The 23459-nt window shown below is 37.4% G+C and overlaps 1 protein-coding gene across 1 annotated transcript in view; it reads right to left on the bottom strand.

Annotated features, from left to right (window-relative positions):
- Positions 1–20184, bottom strand: part of LOC140140169 (uncharacterized) — a 51919-nt gene extending 31735 nt beyond the window's left edge. Inside the window, exon 1 of the mRNA XM_072162030.1 lies at positions 20051–20184. The gene's annotated coding sequence lies outside the window, so the exon portion shown is untranslated. The remainder of the gene's footprint in view (positions 1–20050) is intronic.
- Positions 20185–23459: the final 3275 nt, after the last annotated feature.

Genomic DNA, 23459 nt, shown 5'->3' with positions numbered 1-23459 from the left:
CCGCGGGTCCAGGCTAGTCTTTGCGCCGGGAACATTGCGATAATGAGACGGCAACCTTGTTAGTACGGTAAACCGTGAGGACCACAGCTTATGTATATACATCTACCTCCAACAGCCTATACAATTAAGTCGCTGGTTGAAAGGGACGAGGTTGTCAAGCGTTAAGCCTAAGACAAGGTTGAATTTGCGTTGAAGAAATCCGGCTAGAGTTAAGACACTGCAATTTCAGCTTTTCCATCTATATCTATTATGAAGAAATCTATATTTTTGCTATCATGAAACCCTAGAATCGACATTGAAACTTAAATGTCATTTAAAAGATTCATAATGACAACATTTAACATAATAAATCCCCGGAATAAATCTGATGAAATATAATGTAGGCCTATAATACTATACATGTTAACTATAGAAATCAAAGTGTATTACATGCTTTGTCTATTGGTCCATTGTTAAATATCTCTGAACAAGCATCTTGGAAAATGGACTGATCTGGTAAAAATGGTCTCAAAAATTTTTGGAAAGAGCTATCCACTTTGTTTTTTCAGCACTTACTGCCAATCCCATGTTCATTAATATGTAAAAGTGTTTAAAAACAACAGTGCCAAAATACTGTTACTACAGGGCAATTTAAGCAGAAACTTGGCTTGTAATCACTGTTGAAGTCAACCTTGAGTAGTGGACTGATCATGGAAATCATCTCACTCTGAACTCCTGGTGCAATTTTTTTGTCATCCTAGAGATGTTTATTTTGAACTTTATCATTTGTTCATTTCATATGATAGCGTTTTGGCCGATTTTTTTCACACTTTTCACATCCAGGCGTGCGTTTAACAAACTTTCACTCACTCTCATAGGAAACCATTATACATAACATTACTCAACAACAAAAACTTGATTCACAAAAAATAGATCCTTACACAACTTAATCGATGCCTCAGCGACATTGCTTAGAGTCTTGGCTTTTCTGTGATACCCTATTTGTTGGAATTATCTTCAAATTCTCTTAGAAAATTTAAAATAGGTGAGGCTGCATGAGCTCCCGGAGGGGCCACTTACATTATGTGATGGACACCATGCTCATGACAGTATGGACTCTCGAAACGCACCCTAAACGAGTATTACTCAGCGCGTGCAAAACATACCCTAAACAAGTATTTTGCCATTTTTTTAACACTAGGCCTATAAAGTAAAAATTCATGTTCATACTTTTGTTTAATATAAGTAGTTTGATGTTCCTTAATGTTTTACCCTACGATTTGTTCTGATAGAAGCCAAACATAGCCTATTTCACCCTTTTTTTATTTTGCCATTAAACTTTGGTACCCTAAAAAAGCCAAGTATTTTGCATGGAAAAGTATACCCTTTTTCCCGATTTTGGCAATTCTGGCACCCTTTGCACTGTACGCGCGTACATCGCCCGTTCGTGAAAAACTACCCTTTTTACGCGTTTTTGTACACGAGCATGGTGTCCACCTTGTAATGGCAGTGCCCCCCCCGGGCATGAGCTCGGTTGTTACGCATTACAGGCCCATATGAGCGCTTCGTTAAGAAATTAAGTGCTAATTAAACAGCTAATTAAGAATTTTGTTTTTGTTTTTTTGGCTAAAATATATACCTTAATATCTTATTAATAAATAGAAACAATTAGATCGATGTTAATAATAGTTTAGACTGAATTCTACCAATTAAAAGATCAGTGGTGGGTACATATTAAATGCAATTGGTAGGTCTAATGTTGCTTATGACCTTATAAAAACATCGAACCTGAGACCATAATACCTAAATATGACCTCCGGATCATAATGGTGATGATAATGAGGAGGAGGAGTGACAGACAGGCCTACAGGAAAAGGAGGGGGATGATGATCATCATCATGATGATGGCGACGATGATGACATGGATATATTGGCCTATAAATATAAATGTTAGTTCTTCCGCTTGTTTTTGAGATTTTTATTTAGCCCAGCCAATCATGGTTACAAGGGGGGGGTGATGATGATGATGATGATGATGATGATGATGATGATGATGATGATGATGATGATGATGATGAAGATGATGATAGGGCGATTTCACGAAAGGTCATTAGTTCAATCTGCAAACATTTTGCTCAAAATTAATTTGATTACGCGATTGCCTGTTGCAACATGGTTTGATTACACCACACAGTGATTACACCATAAGATTACACACGTCTTGGTGAATATTTCTACATATCTCTCCCTTCAAGTTTGCCGCGTGTGTCATGTCTGCATGTTTGTTTACATTTTTGAGCAACTTTATGAATGAAACAAATTTCCAGGCGCAGACCGCGACCGTGCAGCTCAACATGAGCAAGATTGCATGTTACTGTGGTGAGGTCACGGGCCTTGTGTGAATTAAAAATAGGGGTCCCCGTTTTCCGGGTCCCCGTTTTACAGATTACCCTGGGTCAATCTGTAAAACGGGACCCCAAAAACGGGGACCCCTAGAAATTTGTCAGAAGCTTTATGGTGTGATTTTAGGGGTCCCCAGTTTTTGGGTCCCCGTTTTACAGATTACCCTAGGTCGATCTGTAAAACGGGGACCCTAAAAACGGGGGACCCCAAAGTTTTATATGTTGGACAAAAATATATGAAGTCCTTACTACTTTCATAAATCAAAATTGATCTGTCATGACGTAGATCTAATTCAAAGTGGTGTAATATGTGGTGAGGTCACGGGCCTTGTGTGAATTAATTGTGGGTGTGGCCACATAGATGTGTGGTGCGCCAATGTCTTCCGATCCCCAACTCACATTTGTAGTATTAGTATATCCATGGTGAATATATTGGCGACATTTGGAGACTCATCAGTCCTAAAATAGAGAGAAAAAACAGGGTCCCCGTTTTCCAGGGGTCCCCGTTTTACAGATTACCCTGGGTCAATCTGTAAAACGGGGACCCCAAAAACGGGGACCCCTAGAAATTTGTCAAAAGCTTTATGGGGTGATTTTAAGGGGTCCCCGTTTTTGGGGTCCCCGTTTTACAGATTACCCTAGGTCGATCTGTAAAACGGGGACCTTAAAAACGGGGACCCCAAAGTTTTGTATGTTGGACAAAAATATATGAAGTCCTTACTACTTTAATAAATCAAAATTGATCTAATCATGACGTAGATCTAATTCAAAGTGGTGCAATATGTACGGGGTGAGGTCACGGGCCTTGTGTGAATTAATTGTGGGTGTGGCCACGTGGATGTGTGGAGCACCAGGGTCTTCCGATCCCCAACTCACATTTGTAGTATTAGTATATCCATGGTGAATATATTGGCGACATTTGGAGACTCATCAGTCCTAAAATAGAGAAAAAACAGGGGTCCCCGTTTTCCAGGGTCCCCGTTTTACAGATTACCCTGGGTCAATCTGTAAAACAGGGACCCCAAAAACGGGGACCCCTAGAAATTTGTCAAAAGCTTTATGGGTGATTTTAAGGGGTCCTCAGCTTTTTGGGGTCCCCGTTTTACAGATTACCCTAGGTCGATCTGTAAAACGGGGACCCTAAAACGGGGACCCCAAAGTTTTGTATGTTGGACAAAAATATATGAAGTCCTTACTACTTTAATAAATCAAAATTGATCTAATCATGACGTAGATCTAATTCAAAGTGGTGCAATATGTACGTGGTGAGGTCACGGGCCTTGTGTGAATTAATTGTGGGTGTGGCCACGGGGATGTGTGAGGCGCCAGGGTCTTCCGATCCCCAACTCACATTTGTAATATTAGTATATCCATGGTGAATATATTGGCGACATTTGGAGACTCATCAGTCCTAAAATAGAGAGAGAGAAAACAGGGGTCCTCAGCTGGGGTCCCCGTTTTACAGATTACCCTGGGTCAATCTGTAAAACGGGGACCCCAAAACGGGGACCCCTAGAAATTTGTCAGAAGCTTAATGGGGTGATTTTAAGGGGTCCCCAGTTTTTGGGGTCCCCGTTTTACAGATTACCCTAGGTCGATCTGTAAAACGGGGACCCTAAAAACGGGGACCCCAAAGTTTTGTATGTTGGACAAAAATATATGAAGTCCTTACTACTTTAATAAATCAAAATTGATCTAATCATGACGTAGATCTAATTCAAAGTGGTGCAATATGTACGTGGTGAGGTCACGGGCCTTGTGTGAATTAATTGTGGGTGTGGCCACGTGGATGTGTGGGGCGCCAGGGTCTTCCGATCCCCAACTCACATTTGTAATATTAGTATATCCATGGTGAATATATTGGCGACATTTGGAGACTCATCAGTCCTAAAATAGAGAGAAAAACAGGGGTCCCCATTTTTGGGGTCCCTGTTTTACAGATTACCCTGGGTCAATCTGTAAAACGGGACCCCAAAAACGGGGACCCCTAGAAATTTGTCAGAAGCTTTATGGGTGATTTTAGGGGTCCCCGTTTTTGGGGTCCCCGTTTTACAGATTACCCTAGGTCAATCTGTAAAACGGGGACCCTAAAACGGGGACCCCAAAATTGTGTATATTGGACAATTATATAAGAAGTGCTTACTACTTTCATAAATTACATTTGTAATATTAGTATATCCATGGTGAATATTTTGTCGAGATTTGGAGACTCATCAGTCCTAAAATAGAGTGAAAAAATAGGGGTCCCCGTTTTTGGGGTCCCCGTTTTACAGATTACCCTGGGTCAATCTGTAAAACGGGGACCCCAAAAACGGGGACCCCTAAAATTTGTCAGAAGCTTTATGGGGTGATTTAGGGTCCCCGTTTTTAGGGTCCCCGTTTTACAGATTACCCTAGGTCAATCTGTAAAACGGGGACCCTAAAACGGGGACCCCAAAATTTTGTATATTGGGCAATTATATAAGAAGTGCTTACTACTTTCATAAATTACATTTGTAATATTAGTATATCCATGGTGAATATTTTGTCGAGATTTGGAGACTCATCAGTCCTAAAATAGAGTGAAAAAATAGGGGTCCTTTTTTGGGGTCCCCGTTTTACAGATTACCCTGGGTCAATCTGTAAAACGGGGACCCCAAAAACGGGGACCCCTAAAATTTGTCAGAAGCTTTATGGGTGATTTTAAGGGGTCCCCGTTTTGGGGTCCCCGTTTTACAGATTACCCTAGGTCAATCTGTAAAACGGGGACCCTAAAAACGGGGACCCCAAAAATGTATATTGGGCAATTATATAAGAAGTGCTTAGGCCTACTATTTTCATAAATTACATTTGTAATATTAGTATATCCATGGTGAATATTTTGTCGAGATTTGGAGACTCATCAGTCCTAAAATAGAGTGAAAAAATAGAATAGGTCCCCGTTTTTGGGGTCCCCGTTTTACAGATTACCCTGGGTCAATCTGTAAAACGGGGACCCCAAAAACGGGGACCCCTAAAAATTTGTCAGAAGCTTTATGGGGTGATTTTAGGGTCCCCGTTTTTGGGGTCCCCGTTTTACAGATTACCCTAGGTCAATCTGTAAAACGGGGACCCTAAAACGGGGACCCCAAAATTGTGTATATTGGACAATTATATAAGAAGTGCTTACTATTTTCATAAATTACATTTGTAATATTAGTATATCCATGGTGAATATTTTGTCGAGATTTGGAGACTCATCAGTCCTAAAATAGAGTGAAAAATAGGGGTCCCCGTTTTTGGGGTCCCCGTTTTACAGATTACCCTGGGTCAATCTGTAAAACGGGGACCCCAAAAACGGGGACCCCTAAAAATTTGTCAGAAGCTTTATGGGGTGATTTTAGGGTCCCCGTTTTGGGGTCCCCGTTTTACAGATTACCCTAGGTCAATCTGTAAAACGGGGACCCTAAAAACGGGGACCCCAAAATTGTGTATATTGGACAATTATATAAGAAGTGCTTACTATTTTCATAAATTACATTTGTAATATTAGTATATCCATGGTGAATATTTTGTCGAGATTTGGAGACTCATCAGTCCTAAAATAGAGTGAAAAAATAGGGGTCCCCGTTTTTTGGGGTCCCCGTTTTACAGATTACCCTGGGTAATCTGTAAAACGGGGACCCCAAAACGGGGACCCCTAAAAATTTGTCAGAAGCTTTATGGGTGATTTTAGGGGTCCCCAGTTTTGGTGTCCCCGTTTTACAGATTACCCTAGGTCAATCTGTAAAACGGGGACCCTAAAACGGGGACCCCAAAATTGTGTATATTGGACAATTATATAAGAAGTGCTTAGGCCTACTATTTTCATAAATTACATTTGTAATATTAGTATATCCATGGTGAATATTTTGTCGAGATTTGGAGACTCATCAGTCCTAAAATAGAGTGAAAAAATAGGGGTCCCCGTTTTTGGGGTCCCCGTTTTACAGATTACCCTGGGTCAATCTGTAAAACGGGGACCCCAAAAACGGGGACCCCTAAAATTTGTCAGAAGCTTTATGGGGTGATTTTAGGGGTCCCCGTTTTAGGGTCCCCGTTTTACAGATTACCCTAGGTCAATCTGTAAAACGGGGACCCTAAAAACGGGGACCCCAAAATTGTGTATATTGGACAATTATATAAGAAGTGCTTACTATTTTCATAAATTACATTTGTAATATTAGTATATCCATGGTGAATATTTTGTTTCGAGATTTGGAGACTCATCAGTCCTAAAATAGAGTGAAAAATAGGGTCCCCGTTTTTGGGGTCCCTGTTTTACAGATTACCCTGGGTCAATCTGTAAAACGGGGACCCCAAAAACGGGGACCCCTAAAATTTGTCAGAAGCTTTATGGGTGATTTTAAGGGGTCCCCGTTTTTGGGGTCCCCGTTTTACAGATTACCCTAGGTCAATCTGTAAAACGGGGACCCTAAAAACGGGGACCCCAAAATTGTGTATATTGGACAATTATATAAGAAGTGCTTACTATTTTCATAAATTACATTTGTAATATTAGTATATCCATGGTGAATATTTTGTCGAGATTTGGAGACTCATCAGTCCTAAAATAGAGTGAAAAATAGGGGTCCCCGTTTTTTGGGGTCCCCGTTTTACAGATTACCCTGGGTCAATCTGTAAAACGGGGACCCCAAAAACGGGGACCCCCTAGAAATTTGTCAGAAGCTTTATGGGGTGATTTTAAGGGGTCCCCGTTTTTGGTGTCCCCGTTTTACAGATTACCCTAGGTCAATCTGTAAAACGGGGACCCTAAAAACGGGGACCCCAAAATTGTGTATATTGGACAATTATATAAGAAGTGCTTAGGCCTACTATTTTCATAAATTACATTTGTAATATTAGTATATCCATGGTGAATATTTTGTCGAGATTTGGAGACTCATCAGTCCTAAAATAGAGTGAAAAAATAGGGTCCCCGTTTTTGGGGTCCCCGTTTTACAGATTACCCTGGGTCAATCTGTAAAACAGGGACCCCAAAAACGGGGACCCCTAAAATTTGTCAGAAGCTTTATGGGGTGATTTTAAGGGGTCCCCAGTTTTGGGGTCCCCGTTTTACAGATTACCCTAGGTCAATCTGTAAAACGGGGACCCTAAAACGGGGACCCCAAAATTGTGTATATTGGACAATTATATAAGAAGTGCTTACTATTTTCATAAATTACATTTGTAATATTAGTATATCCATGGTGAATATTTTGTCGAGATTTGGAGACTCATCAGTCCTAAAATAGAGTGAAAAAATAGGGGTCCCCGTTTTTGGGGTCCCCGTTTTACAGATTGCCCTGGGTCAATCTGTAAAACGGGGACCCCAAAGTTGAAAACGGGGACCCCCTAGAAATTTGTCAGTAGCTTTATGGGGTGATTTTAGGGGGTCCCCGTTTTTGGGGTCCCCGTTTTCGGGGTCCCCGTTTTATATACTCCCCACGGAAATCCCCGCTTGCTGCACTCGCAATATAAGTAGGTCCTATCTAGACTTGCAAATTTGCAAATTGGGATCCCACAAATTTGACATATGCAAACTGGAGGGGGGGCAAGTGATTTGTGGCAGGCCGGGAGGTGCAAGAGATTGTTGGTACGCTATTTGGAAATCCCCCATAGCCCAGCTCATAATTATTGCACAGCCCCTGAAGTGAGGGAGATTGTCCAAAAAAAGGCCATAATACGGCTGCATAAATCGTTTTAGTACTTTGAGTATCCTGATATATTGGCTAAAATAAGAAATAAGAAATGCTGATCGACACATAGATAGGCCTAAAAACTTTATCTTTTACCATACTTGGTGTATAAATTTATGCATAATGTTCATTAAACTTAGAGTAATTTTCTCGCATTTTTTAACACTAGCTTACGGCCTTTTCATGACAGATAAAACACGTTAATAGCCCTGAGAAACTGTAGAACTATGAGAAGAGAAAACGTGCAAACAAGACCTTCATGTTAACACTTTCTTTGCATAGTCTTTTTTTAAATACATCCTTAAACATCATATTTTCAACTTGCTAAATAAAATCATCATGAATAGGATTTATTTATGCAGTGAACAATGAACTTAATATTGTTGCCTTGCGCATACCATGTCCCCAGACCGCGTACGCGTGCCAGATGAGCTCAATACCGTTCAGTTGTTTACAAGTGTCCCAAACTCGATCTCCAGCGCAGCGCATCACATCATTTGAATTGAAACTGGGGCGGGGCTATCATATAATTGACACCAGAATCACGGGCTTAGTTGAACGATTTTTTGGAAGTGAAATCTCTAACACTTCGGAACAGTCTCGGCGTGGGGAGCGGTCACTGAAATTTAGCGTTCAATATAGGAGGTGTGATTAGTGTAGTGGCATCAATTTGTGTAGAAAGAGGAATTGGTTTTTGGCGCTGTGAATTGGTTTTGGGCGCTGTGTATTTAGAATCGGGGGGGGGGGGGTGAAGGACTATGGCATATTTTGATAGGCTATTAGGCCTATGTTATTATGTAGGCCTATCGTTCCATTATCCAGGCCGGACCGAACCGAGACTGTGGGACAGTCTACCAAGACCCACAGTCTGGTGCTTTTTTTTTTACATACCACCTTTTTTCGGGCAATCGCTGAAACCGACATATGAAATTCCAGGCCATCTGTAAAAAAGTGCGTGAGCGGAAATGACCATGAACTTGGGTCACCAAAACAAATGTTTATATTGGTGTCAGGCCTTTCATAGTGATGCAACAATCAATTAGCCCTCAATAATGGCTTTCATTTGAACCGTTATTTGTTAAACTGCGATTTTTACTTTTTGAGAAATTAATGAACGTATGAAAAAACTTTTCGCATATCGATTTTAAATTGCCCAACCCGTTAAACACATGCATGCCTTCGCTATAATTTAAATGCCTTCCTTTTTGCGTGATTTGGCAGTGCAGTGTCCCTAATCTATTGATTTTATGCTAATGCTGTTACCTAATCAAGTATATGGTATCATTTATACATGTGGTTTGAAAGACAAAGGTAGAGTCTTTATGTGATCATGAAGAAACTCCATCAAAATATCATATTGGGTCAAAGTCAACATACCGACAGACAGTCGCACATTAGAGAAAAACAGTCGAGGAAAATAACACCATTAGAAGCTTTGTCCAAAAGTGAAGCACGAAAACCTCAAATCACAGGTGCAATGGTGATGAGTTCGGGTTTAAGTATATATGGCTAGTGGAGACAAAATGTGTTGCCATAGAGCTCCTTAGGGACCATGATCTTCGTGAGATTGGGATGTTCAGATTTAAATGAAAGATGCAAGCTAGCCTATTTAAGGGGTATAATCCACGCGTCTAGTACGCACTCGTTTCTAACTGAAATTTCTGTGAAATCTTGTCCGCGCAGTTCTTGCCGCCACGCGCGCGTCAAACTAAAAACTGCGTGGAGTGTGCGCCAGGCGCTGGTAAGAAGTTCAGCTACGCGAGAGTACCGTGTTTTCATCGCCATTTACCAATGAGTTTTGTAACAGAAAGAAAGATAAACAAAGAATAAAAGAAGGAAAGAAACAACTAAAGAAATAAAGAAAGAAAGAAAAAGTTCAGGAGTGAGAGAAAGAAAAAAGGAAAGAATGAAAGAATGAAAGAAAGAAAGAGTGAAATAACAAAAAAATTAAGAATAAAGGAAACTGAAAAAATTAATGTAATCAATCAAATAAATAACAGATCACAGAAAGAAATAAGAAAGAATAAAAAGAAGAAAGGAAACGAAAACAAAACAAAGACAGAAGAATTAAAGGTAAGAAAGAAGGAAGACAGAATTAAATAATGAGGGAAAAGAAAGATAAAATAATAACCAAGATAACAAAATATATAGACCTAGGCCTAATTAGACTAGGGCGAACCCATTTCAGAAATCCAAAAAATGTATTATTTCATGGAAAAGAAAATTAAATGGTATTGACGTTACACATCTCTCATTTGTTTACCTGTAAAGTGTAACTTCGTAATGTAATGTAACACAATTTAACTCAATTTTGGTAAAGGTTGGGCAAGAGAAAATCAATAATACGTAAAAATAATATAGGCTATAGGTTTATCATGTTTATATATTACATAGACATACTGTCCATTTAAACAGGCACATAGGCCTACGAAAAATATAAAAGGGGTGATATCAAACGGCCTTTTTTATTTGTCTTATTAACTAGTATTATATAACTTATTTATTATAAAGTAGTTTCTTACTGATTATTAATATAATGAAATTATTTCAATACTATTTTAAGGTAAAATTCTGTAATTTGAGATATATATCACATGAAGTCAATTTTATTTTTTCAATAAAATGTGTATTTTCACATCTGACTTACTTCGCCTGCAACTGACTTTATAACTTAATAATAAAACGAGAATCATAAGTAGATCGAACCAAACTGTCCCAGCAAACACAAAAAATGTTAAAACGTTTTAAACATTTGGGTTTTCAAAGTGTTATTGTAAAAAATATGTTTTGCAAATAGTTTTTGCCAAATATTTTGTCAACACTGAAATAACATTTATTTATTTATTGGAACATACACTTTTATATCAGTGGCACACGCCTAACCAGCGGTGCGTTCAGAAACAATATACATATAAAAACGAATTTTAAACACAACTGAATATACATGCAAAATTATAAGATATATAATAACAAAAGAAAGAAATTGCCTGTCTCAACCCAAGTTGACTTGAAATGGGTTGTAAGCATGAAAATAAAACAAAATATAAAAATATTCAATTATACAGTTTAGCTAGCAACGCAGAATTCATCACATATAAATAAATACATTAAATATCAGTAGCGTTCAGACTCAATTCGGATCTTGCCTTCCATGCTCTTTTCACGAAGGATTTGCAGAATTTATCAAATGTGTGATAGAAATCTTCTGCCTTACTTAAATTATCAAACAATTTTACACTTCCAAGGGTCATATTATACTTTACGTCTAAGTTACCAGAGATGAATAATTCCCAAATATCTATACCATTTAAATTAATTAGCTCTTTCTCGAGTTTACTGTATTCATCAGCCCTGATTGTGTTAAGTGAGTGACATGTGAAAAGGAAGTGTTTTACATCCTCGCGATCAATATTACATAATTTACAAATACCATCATTGTCTGGTGTCCATTTACAAATTTTACTGTCTAACGGGAGAGTGTTAGAGCGAATTTTGAATTTCAACGAGGCGCCATGAAAGTCAGTTGCATCTAAAAGATATGTCTCCATATATGGAGCGTCTTTAATTGCTAAGTAATCAACGAGTGAAGATTTATTTTGAGCGTCCTCTTCCCATTTGTTATTAGAGATGTTATAAATACTATCTTTAATCGAATTCACCCAATGTGGATTACGAGGAGGTTTTCCGACCTTTGCGCAGGCGATGACGTCATCTAAATCACATTCGTTTAAGATATTTTGGACACTATTTAAGAATTTGTAACGCAGCTTGTTAGGCTCGATGTTTAAGCTCATCATCGTGTTCAAAAGCAATTTTGGCCAGCGATGGGATTCCAAATCAATAACACGAGCAAAATATTTTACTCTGAAAGAATTCTGAATCGTGGAAATAGGGACCCATCCCAAATCGCCATAGAGCGCTGCACGTGGTGTATTGCGGGGGGCTTTGAGAATGTGACGCGCCATCTGAAGCTGAAGATTTTCAAGCTTATCAATATCGGATTGACTACTGGGAATCCACACTGCACTAGCATAATTAATTGATGGGAGCGCTATTGTTCTCCATAATATATCACCATAATAAACACGATTAAAATTGTCGAAATTACCTATTACATACTTGATATATGCAATAATTCTATTACCTTTTTTTGTTACCTCTTGAACGTGACCATGATCTGAGAGATTACGAGATATGGTAACACCTAGATACTTATAAGAGTCTACTTCTGATATGAATTTATCGCCTAATTTCCACAACTTATTTGCATTAGTACGTTGGCCTATTATTAATACATTAGATTTGTCATAATTAAAGCTTAGTTTCCATTCATCAGCAAATGCTGCTGCTAAACTTAACATTCTGTTCAACTCGTGTTCATTGTCGGCTAATAACACTACATCGTCGGCCCAAAAAGGCTACCGACACATACGTTATAAATCCTTACACCAATTTCATGTTTTTAAGCAATTTAGTAAATTCATGTATGAAAATACAGAATAATACAGGTGACAATACACAGCCTTGTTTAACACCTTCAGAGACTTCGAAAAATCAGTTTTAATATTACCAAATTTAACTTGAGCTTGAACATTGTCATAAAGCGCATCAATTAATCTCCACATTCGTCCCCTTAACCCCGACTTCCAGGCTGCCAAAAGAAGACCCTCCTCCACACCGTATCAAATGCTTTACGGAAATCTAAGAATGCCATGAATGTTTTCTTCCCCTCCGCCGAACGACATGCGGCAATGCTTTTAAGTGCGAATATGTGATCATCACATCTATGGTCAGGGCGGAATCCTCCTTGAACTTCCGAAAGCGCATTTGAATTCTCTAGAAATTTTGAAATGCTCATCGCAATAATTCTATTGAAAACTTTTGAAACGCACGAAGTAAGTGAAATACCCCTATAATTATTCAAATCTTTACGATCACCCTTCTTGAAAATAGGAACGATTATCCCGCGATTCCATTCTTTAGGAGTTTTTTCAAGATCGATAAACTTCTTAAACATTACTAATATACTTCTATGCATATAATCTGCACCATTTTTAAGAAGTTCATTTGTAATTCCATCTAAACCTGGAGATTTGTTATTCTTTGCAATGCTCAATGCCTCTAAAACAATATTCATATTAATATCAACATCGTGCAAGCAAGTATCATCATTTACATTAACATTTGAATTACATCTAATGGAATTAACCATTGTATTTACCATATTTACTCTATTTGTACTCTCGTTGTTTCCATCTTCATTAATATTCATGTACATCTTGCCTAAAGTGTGCCAATATTGGAGAATAGTTTGATTCATTTTTAATTTATCATAAATTATTTCACCCGATTGAGGCGCTTTTATACAGTGAACAGCAGACTTACTTTTACTATTATCATTAGGCCTACTCTTAAGAATCTTCCAAAAGTCTTTACAAGCAGGTCCACCTTTCTTTGCAATATCGACAGACCTATTGACACGCATTTGAGTGATTTTACTCTTTACAAGATTTTTAACATGGAGACGTTTGTCTTGATAGGATTTCCATAAATTATTACCTTCTTCCCTATTGTTACATTGATCATGTTGATCACTTTTTACCCACTTCCTGTGCTCCCTTGCTGCGTTTCTACGATCTTTTATCGCCGAATCAATGTCATTATCAAACCATGAATTGCATTTCCTTTAATCTCTTTAGTCCCTAATCCCTCAGACGCAGCCGCCAAAACTTTGGTTTTCCATGAATCCCATATGACATCAGGATCGTCTAAGGAATCAATATCCCATTCACAGAAATTAAACCGCAAATTGTTTTGATAAGCTGTATAGTCTGTGTCTTTTTGGGTATTCCAAATAATCTTGTTGTCATTGTTAGACCTTTTATTGTTACCCTTTTTAATGTTTAATGTCAGCAAAAAGAACATTATGATCACTACCTAAACCATAATTACGGTCTTCATCAACAATCATTTTACAAACCCTTTCCTCGAAATTATCAGAACATAGCATATAATCAATAGTACTCTTAAGATTACCTCTAAACCAAGTTATTTTACCTTGGCATTTCTTGGAGCAATTTAAAATTTCTAGATTCGAGTCATCACGAAAATTAAGAAGTCTTTTACCATTACTATTTAATACTGGGTCACCAAAAGGAATTTCCGGACCAATTCTGGCATTCAAGTCGCCCATAATTAATATACATGGATCGTCTTCTTGATCTTCAATTCGCATTACCTCTGAAAGTAGTTGACCATATAATTCATCGGTCGTGTCAGCGTCAACACCCTCAACAGGAAAATAAGCTACAGCTATGAACATTGGTTTATCTTTATCGAAACATACTTTTACCCATAATCTTTCATACACATCAGAGGATGAATTAAAAACATCATCATCAATAATACATACTGAATCAGAAATTAAAAGGCCTATACCTCCTCCACCTTTATTGTGTCTGTTCTTACCCACCCATCTGAAGCCCTGGACATTTACATCCTCAGATTCCCTAATGAAAGATTCCGCAATGCCAAAAACATCAATTTGTTCATCTTTAACTAATTTTTCGACCTCGTGAATTTTTGGATGAAGTCTATTAACGTTATTAAAACCAATTTTAACAATGTTATTATTAACTTTAGTACATGTACCTTTCTTACCTCCCCTTCGATGACGACGTTTTTTCACTTGTTTTACCTCCTTATTACTTCCAAACTTATTATCAATACATACATGTATACATAAATCATCATTTTTGTCATTTTCACATTCAAGTTCATCAGTTAATATAGAGAAAGCGTTCTTGCATTCTACGGTGCTTGCTATATCCTAGTCCCAGTGCGATCCATATTCATGACATTGTCGTTGGTTGTAGTTCTCGCGACAGTAGTATGATTTATGTCCATATTTGTGACATGAGTGACACTGAACGGGCCTTCTATGATTACAGTCATTTGTTTCATGATTACTAAGACCGCAGAAATTGCATCGTGTACGCCTACTATCTCGTTCGCGTCTGTGGTCTGGCGTATTTCGTGGTCCATCTTGACGCCGTGGAGTAGTTCGCGGTCGTTGTCTTCTAGTTTCTGGTGCCTGATCATTAGAGTCCATTGGTTTTCGTGACCTAACTAATTTGTGTGCCTTGTTGATATTCAAAAGTAGACGACGTGTTCCTGATTTGGAGAGATGAAGTCCTCGTCTGTCGCGAAGAGACGAATCCAAATCGGAGCGCGAATGATTATTTTCCGCGATAGTACAATGGCTCTCTTCTGCGATATTCCGTATATGTTCGTTAATTCTGCTTATTCGATTGTCATGTTGGGCGTTGTCAGAGCGTGGGCAAACGGTGGAGAGAACCACCTTCACGTCCGGCGCTTTTACCCTAAGTCCAGTAACGAGTTCATTAAGTTCTTTACTCCCTTCGCGTAACTTCTGCTCCGTGGTGCAATCATTTGTACCTGCATGTACGATGATGCAGTCATATTGGGCGATGTCTGTGTCCTCTAGTTCTTTTTTGATGTCAGCAACTCGAGCGCCCCGTAAACAATTCACTTTTGTATCCTGCAAACCGCGTTCATTGATGTCCCTGATGATAGAGTCTCCTATCAAGAGCACGGAGTTGGTAGTCCTATTAAATCCCGAGTCGTCAGACACGCGATCACTAGATTCATCAGCGCTAGAAACAAGTCCATTATCAAGTTCATTATCACTTTGATCTTCTTCGATATGGTTGGGCATATGTTCCTTAGTTTCACTTTCCACACGGCTTTGAAGCGCTTGGATTTCAAGTTGTTGTTCCTGTACAAGTTTTGACAAGGTCGCGTTTGCATTCCGTAGATCTGTAATTTCTTTGCTCTGGGATTCAGAAGCGGAGACCAGCGTTTTCACAGTATTGGGTATATCCTTACAAAAGCACAAATCCAAAATGTTGACCTAGCAGTGGGTCTGATCCCGACACATTCTCTGTGAAAAACTGTTTGACATAAAGTACATTCCACGGGCTTTCCTTTGGTTGCTTGACCGCTCTTACATGTGCTGGTACAGGCGATGAAGCGGGCCGTCAGTTCCGGGGCGGAAAGCTCAGCTTTTGCCGGCTGTTCTGGAAGACGCAGGGCCGTAACGGCGGGCGTGGTTAGACTTGGCGTCCCGGTAGTGGCGGCTGATCTCGGCGGCGTTAATAGAAGACTGAAGTCGGGTTCAGAGAGTTCTTGTATCATTGTCGCTGTTTTTTCCTTTATCTTGTTGTACAGTATGAGAGCATGGTTGGCAATTTTTACGGAGTCCGCGGTGCTGGGAAGGACGGCCGACATACTTTCACGGATTTCACTTAGCATTACATTTCCGTTGAGACATTTGAGATCATCAATTTTCAGTCTTTTCAGTTTCTTAAGTTGTGCAGAGTATACAGCTTCTGCTGCCTGTGACACAGAGAGGTATGGATAGTCCTTGCGATTGTCCTTAGAAGGACAGTTTGGTTTCTTGGTTTTGGTTGAAGTTTTTGGTTTAGCAGCTATCAAATGTGGAAACCGCTTACACGCGCAATTGTAGCATAGTGTTAAGTCCCCTTGTCTCAGCCCGACGTCCTTTTTTGCTATTTTACAGTCCTCACAAGATTGCATGATGACCATGATGGCAGCGAATTAATAATCAGCAACAGCAAAGATCATGCAGATGAATATATAAATATAGATGTAGAATATAATTATAATATAAATATTATAATATAAATTAACACAGCATAAACTATAACACAGTCGGTTGATCGATTGATCGATTGGTATACGGGAGCGCAGTGTAGACACGTCTTGACTCCACGGAAACGAGTGTAATACATTCTGTTAGAATGTTTGCAGTATAACGTTTTTGAGTGTTTTGAAAACGTTTTATACCATTTATAGCCCTTTAAATGTCCCGACATTTAAACGTTTGCAACCTTTTCTAACCTTTGCGAATGATGTCGAAAATATTTTGTGTTCGCTGGGTACATGCCTAAAATGAGATGTTTGAGTAATATTAATATCATTCTAAACATGATAAATAACGGGATCCGCTAATATTTAAGTTAATAATTAAAGGCCTATTCAGTGATAGCCTGCAAAAAGCAAAAAATTAACATTGTTTATAAATTGCATAGGAGTGAAGGATAAGTTATTAAAGTTGTCATAGGTAGGCCTACAAATATTTTTGCTATTATGCAAAACAACGAGAAAAAACGGCAGTATTGACAAAGTTCAAATTCAATTCGATTTGAAATTACAGATTCATGTAAAATATCTCATTTTGTTTGTTGGCTTAACCACTTTTGGTTTTCGATTTTTGAAAAACTTCATATTGAGTTAAACTATATAACTTAATGGATACTTTGGAATCAAGAGGGTTAATAAAACCGAAGAAGATCACCCACTGTCATGTTGCAGGTGTTTGCGATATCACCTGCATACGCGGACAATTTAGCGCGTATGAGCTGCGACAAGTTTTTGCGAGTGACGCGCTATGATATCGCACTGGTATTTTGAACCAAAAAATATGCCATTTCTGCTCAAATTGTGAAAAAAGTAACTCGGTGACCCCCATTTTTTATTAGCTTTAATGAAACATCCTATCAGTGCGCATATTATATCAAAAAATCAGCAAAATTGTTGGGGTAGATTTTTTGTTATAATCGAAAATATGTCTAAATTTTCCATTTTTCCATAGACGCCTGTACTAATTTTTCCCAAAAACAGCCTTTTTAAAATGGTTATTTCTCAAAAACGAGCTCGGTGACCCCTCTTTTTTATTTTAGATATTCAAGGTATATCGATGAAAGTTAATTGGTACGAAGTTTAAGAAAAATTGTTGGACGGGATCTTGTATGGACTATACCCCTTAAGGGGGTACTACACCCATTGATTTTTTTTTGCATTTTTTTGCATTTTGTGAAGAAATTACAAAACAAAATTGGACAAAGTGGTATGCAAAATGAAGGGGCAAATCTTCTCGTTTTATTGGTGGCATCGGTATCAACGTAGCTTACATGCTTTTAAAAGTAGGAGCCAAAAGGTGGTACATCACTGATGATTTAAATTCACTTCATTTTGGAAAGCTTACTATCAACGGATTTCGTTAAAATTTTGGATATGTGTTGCTAACACGTTAGGGAAATAAAGTTGATATGTAAAATGGGAATAAGCGGTTCCTGATTTCTTTTATGACTTCATGAACTTGGTGCTCCACAACTATCAAAAAGGAACTGGTTAAAATGCTTCTATTTTCAATGTTGAGCTATATTTTGTATTTTTAACTTGCGACATTATTTCACTGAAACTTAATTAAGCCACAGGTAACAGGTTACCACAACCATACTACAGCAATGTTGAAAAAATTGTATTTCTTGTCACCTATACCACCATATTGGGTAGTTTTCCGTAAGCTTAACGTTTGTGATTTTGGTAACTATTTTATATTTATTTGTGAAATCCATCTCAACTAGGCATTCTAAATTGTACTCACCATTTACATCCCAAGGTATATTAGTATATCCACCTTGCACTTCTCGATATATATCCAGTTAAAGACAGAAAATCAAAATTATTCCTCATTATGATATCACAAACTCTCACATGTGTATTCAAAATTGATGCTTAAATGTGACCTGAACCAATTGACCTATAACCTGACATACGGTGACCTAATAGCCTTTTCTTCTCCTAACAACACATTATAATATTATTGACTAATGACTATACATCCATTGTGTAAGTGTTTATATATTTTGCATGCACCACTAGATTTTCTATAGAGAGTATAACAAAGGATTTAATGTATTCTATTCATGTACCCTACTTGAACATGCTGAATAGAATAAATCATGGTTTGTTATGAAACACGCATCTGAGTAACTAGGATACAGTAAACAAAATATATATAGGGCTAAAATGACTTACTACAATTGTTTAAAAGCACTTTTTTTCTTCTTTTTTTCATATTTTTTTATATTTCACATGATCCGTGCATATATCGCCTAGCTATAAATGAAAAAATATTTATTTAGACCAATCAAACCAATATATGGGTGTAGTACGCCCTTAAATAATTCAATCACTAAAATAGATATGAAATTATATTTGTCGATTTCACAAGAAAAGTATAGGCCCTGTCCGAATTCATAGGGGGCTGTGCAATAATTAGGCCCTATGTGTAACCTTTGCTCCCCCCTTTTGACGTGCCAAAAATTATTTGCCCCCTTACACATGCAAGATTATGGGGAACCCTAATTTAAAACCTTGTCTTATCATATAATGCGAGCGTAGCGAGCAGGAAAATTTGCATATTTGAATGAATTCCTAACGTTTTCCTACACCTTTTTAGGGCGTAATATAGAAATGGTGCCCAAAATATCTGTGCCCAAAATCGCTTGCCCCCCTTTCGACCTGCCAAAAATCGCTTGACCCCCTTTGACCTGCCAAAATGCTTGCCCCCCCCTTTTGGCCTGCCAATAAAATCTTTGCCCCCCCTATAATTCAACAGATCGGGTGTACACATAATTATTGCACCACCCCTAGATAGCGGAACAAGTTCTAATCCTAGTTTTGGTGTTGAAATAGCGGCGTCGCTTTTCAACATTAAAACAACAACTAATAATCTGATTAAAATTAACCAAAATTGAAGCTAAATGAAATGCAGTCCTTGATTATTACACTAGGAATGACGTAAAAAAGTAAAAATTATTGCCACGTGGGTAGAAAAACGCCGGTAAAAAATGTTAATTTTAACGTGCTTTTCAATGGAGAATGTATTTGGTGGTGTGCGCCCATAACCATAGTCACCTTGACCGCCATGGCGGTTCGACCGATCTTGTTTATATATTCCCGGGATATATTCCTGGCTGAGGAACTGCCCGGGAGGAATTTAAATAGGCTATTATACGCTGGCATAAAATCGACCTATAACTGTACGTACGTGTTATATATAAAAACGATATAAAAACTCACCATTTTCACATTCAGTTCCAATGCATTTGTCTTGTTCTTGTGACGCTGGCTACATGTAGGCCTAATGTATATGCCCGGTGTATATGGTCAGTGTACTGTGCAGGGTAAATCTGGGAGTAGCCTTTCCTATGTTCATGTGAGGCATAGCTCTAGTATAGAGCCTCTGCCAATGCCCAATAGCACAAGTAATGAGGTCTGACTATACCATGTACAAGCAATCTGAGTTCTGACTGGGCAGCAGGCTCTAGGAATATAGGAAGTTGATTCTTACACACCCAAGAATCAAATTTTAACCTCTTACACCAACCTATAAATATGGGAATTTAAGATCATTAAAATCATTCAATACAACAAACTGAAGGTCGTGTAAGAGACTGCCCAAGTTTTAAACATCTCAGTGGGGAACACTTCCCGGCCTCTTTGAAATTTGAGCAGAGTCAACTGTCACCATGCTGTCATAGACAACTGGTCACCTACACAAAACTTTTGTAGCCAATCAGCAGTATTATTTCTTTTTGGTTTGTTGGCCCTGAAGGTGACATGTTATTGACAGGCTGGGCAACATTACACCCAGTTGCTATGGTAATGTTACTGGTCTGGGTCAAGGTATTTAAAATCTGTGGTCAAGCCAAATATCCCAGGGCAAAATGAAGCTGAGCTAGCCAATATGAGCATTTTTACATTGGCTGGACATACAGAATAGAAGTATTTAATATCCTGATATTCTAATAAATGATATGGCCTACTTTTGGAATTGTTTTGTTTTTTGAAGGGTTTCTTCATCTTTCTTGGTTTTTTTCTTTTCTTGGTTTTATACAAGAGTAATGATTGCTGCAAGGTTTTTGTTTGTTATCCTTAATAAAAAAATTCCTAACACTAAATCGTAAGCCAAAATTGAATTTGAATCAATAGCAGTGAAATTAAAGCGATGGGGAAATTATGAGTCCCTCGAAGGTGCAAATACTAGTAAATGAACAGTGCATGTAAGCTAGTATGACGCTATACACATTGGTCCGGATTCGTTGCTGATATTGTTTTATTCATTCAACTTCAAGTATTTAACTTTGTTTAGTATTTATGATATAAAATGTATTTTAAAACATTTTGTAAGCCTGTACATGTGTCAAATTCATTTACATTTGGTTTTTATAGTAGTTTAAAAAGATTACGCATAGGCCTACTACGTCATGTGTGTTTAGCTTTTTAAATATCATTCATGAACCCACTGACAAAAAAAAAAAAAAAAGAAGTGATGTTGTCTAAGTTAAAACAAAAAAATATCTATCTAGTAGCTCAATCGTTTTCTATAGGCCCTACCTCTTTTTCCAGCACATCAACATTATCAATATCATATTATAGCCTGTGCTCCAGAAAAATACAGCACTAATTTTTTGGGATTAAAAAATATATTTTCCTGTTTTGCCAAATGAAACATAGCTAAATCCTAATCCTAATAGTGAGTCCTAACTGGCAATAAAAGTCAAATTGTAATATTTGGCCAATTTTTGGAAATAAGGACCAAAAACATGCATTTTTAGGGTGTTTTTCGTATGCTGTGACAATCAAGCCCAAAGACTTGTACTAAGACTAATTTCAGTTTATGCACTCTAATTCTGGGAAAAGACATTTTTCATTCTTATAACCAATCGTTTAATTAAAATAACACAAACAAGTGAAAATTAGAGGAAAAATTTGACCGAAAAAGTGGCTATAAAATGCGTTCAAATTTCCTTCAAAATTTGTGAAATAGGCCTATGGATCCACTTTTGGGGCATTTTTCTCCCCTTTTGATTTTAGGGGGTACTAAATTCCAAAAGGCTTGAAAACACTGGAAAACACTTCACTTATCCTAAAACTATTTGAGTGTGTCTAAACTCCATGTACAGTATCAAAATCTCTTTTGACAAACAACAAGAAGAGTCCATAATTTAACAATGCACACTTGAAATCGACTAAGCACACTTAACCTAAACATCAAAATAACATGTAAAAAGTAAAACAGATCAACATAAAATTACTCAACATTAAAGTTAATGGTAAAAAGGTGGATGAGCTTTCAAACAAAATGTAACACAAGCCATGTAGGCCTACAACTTGGGGAGACTGGGGGTAATTGTGGCCCCCTTTTTTCACTTCTTTTTAAAGAATTAAGAAATATTAAATAACAATTAAAGAATTAAAAGGATGAACTGAAGAAGTAAAATTTCTGCATGAGTGGATAGAGGCAATAGGTACCTAAAGTATGTGATAAATATAATTTGAAAATATATCACAATTTGCATAATAATCAACATTATGTTAAATGAGTTTTAGGGGGCCACAATTACCCCGGCATTGGGGTAATTGTGGCCCGAACAAAATAAAGAATTTAAAGGGTATTGTGAATCCATTTCTTCCTGATAATCCTGATGATTTCAGACCATTTTAACTGTAATACTTGTAAAAATTATATAAATTTGTTACCGCAAGGTGAAAACGGACTTTATTTTGAAGTTGCAAAGGCATAAAATTAAAATTTACACCTAATTATGTTCTTTTATGTTTATGTTTAAAACAGTTTGGAATAATTTTGTATTCACTCAAAAGGGATAGAACTATACTTTTGACCCATATTTTAATTTATACATACAGCGCATGCGAAAAACATTAATTTTGAATTTGTTAACTAAAGTTTAAATGTCATAAACGTCCTGTGGTCATTTTACAATTTCAAGTCTATTTGTTTTTCTTATGATGGTTGCCTACTATTCATTTTTATTCTGTTTTTATATATTTAATTATCCACAAATTACAATTTGGTGAGATTTTTCTAGTGAAGTATGTCAGTTAACATTATTGTGCTAACTTTTGCATGCTGAAACTGCGGCCGAATCTGACTGCTCATTACACTTCCTTGTTTTGACTCACATACTCGATATGTCTTTTTTTGTTTCATTAATGACCCCAAATGGCTAATTTGATAGAAATATAATAGATTAATGACCAAAATATCTTTTTAGGGGGGTCAGATGCAAGTAATTTGCGTAAGACATGAACAGGGGCCACATTTACCCCAAGCCGGGTATTACATATAATATGCAAATTTAGCTCATTAAATAAACATTTTTTTTATAAAATTGTTATATCATTCAATGGGAAGTTGTTATGATTACCTTTCATGTCAAATACATACATTTTTGTACAAAATAGTTAGTGATGCAACCAATAAGTACCACCCCTATGAATAAAAAGTGGACCCCCCTCATAAAAATTTAATGCTATTTGAATAATTTTTTCACCAAACAGTAGCATAAAGACCACTCTTTCATACAATACAAAGTTAAGTCCCCTTGACCAAAGCTTAGTTAAAGATACCCTGATAAAAAGGGGCCACATTTACCACAGGCCCACAATTACCCCTATATCAAGC

The sequence above is a fragment of the Amphiura filiformis genome, chromosome 18 (genome assembly GCF_039555335.1).
Source record: "Amphiura filiformis chromosome 18, Afil_fr2py, whole genome shotgun sequence".
Classification (NCBI taxonomy): Eukaryota; Metazoa; Echinodermata; class Ophiuroidea; order Amphilepidida; family Amphiuridae; genus Amphiura; species Amphiura filiformis.
The sequence above is the reverse complement of the archived record's forward strand: the minus strand, read 5'-3'. Positions and strand labels throughout refer to the sequence as shown.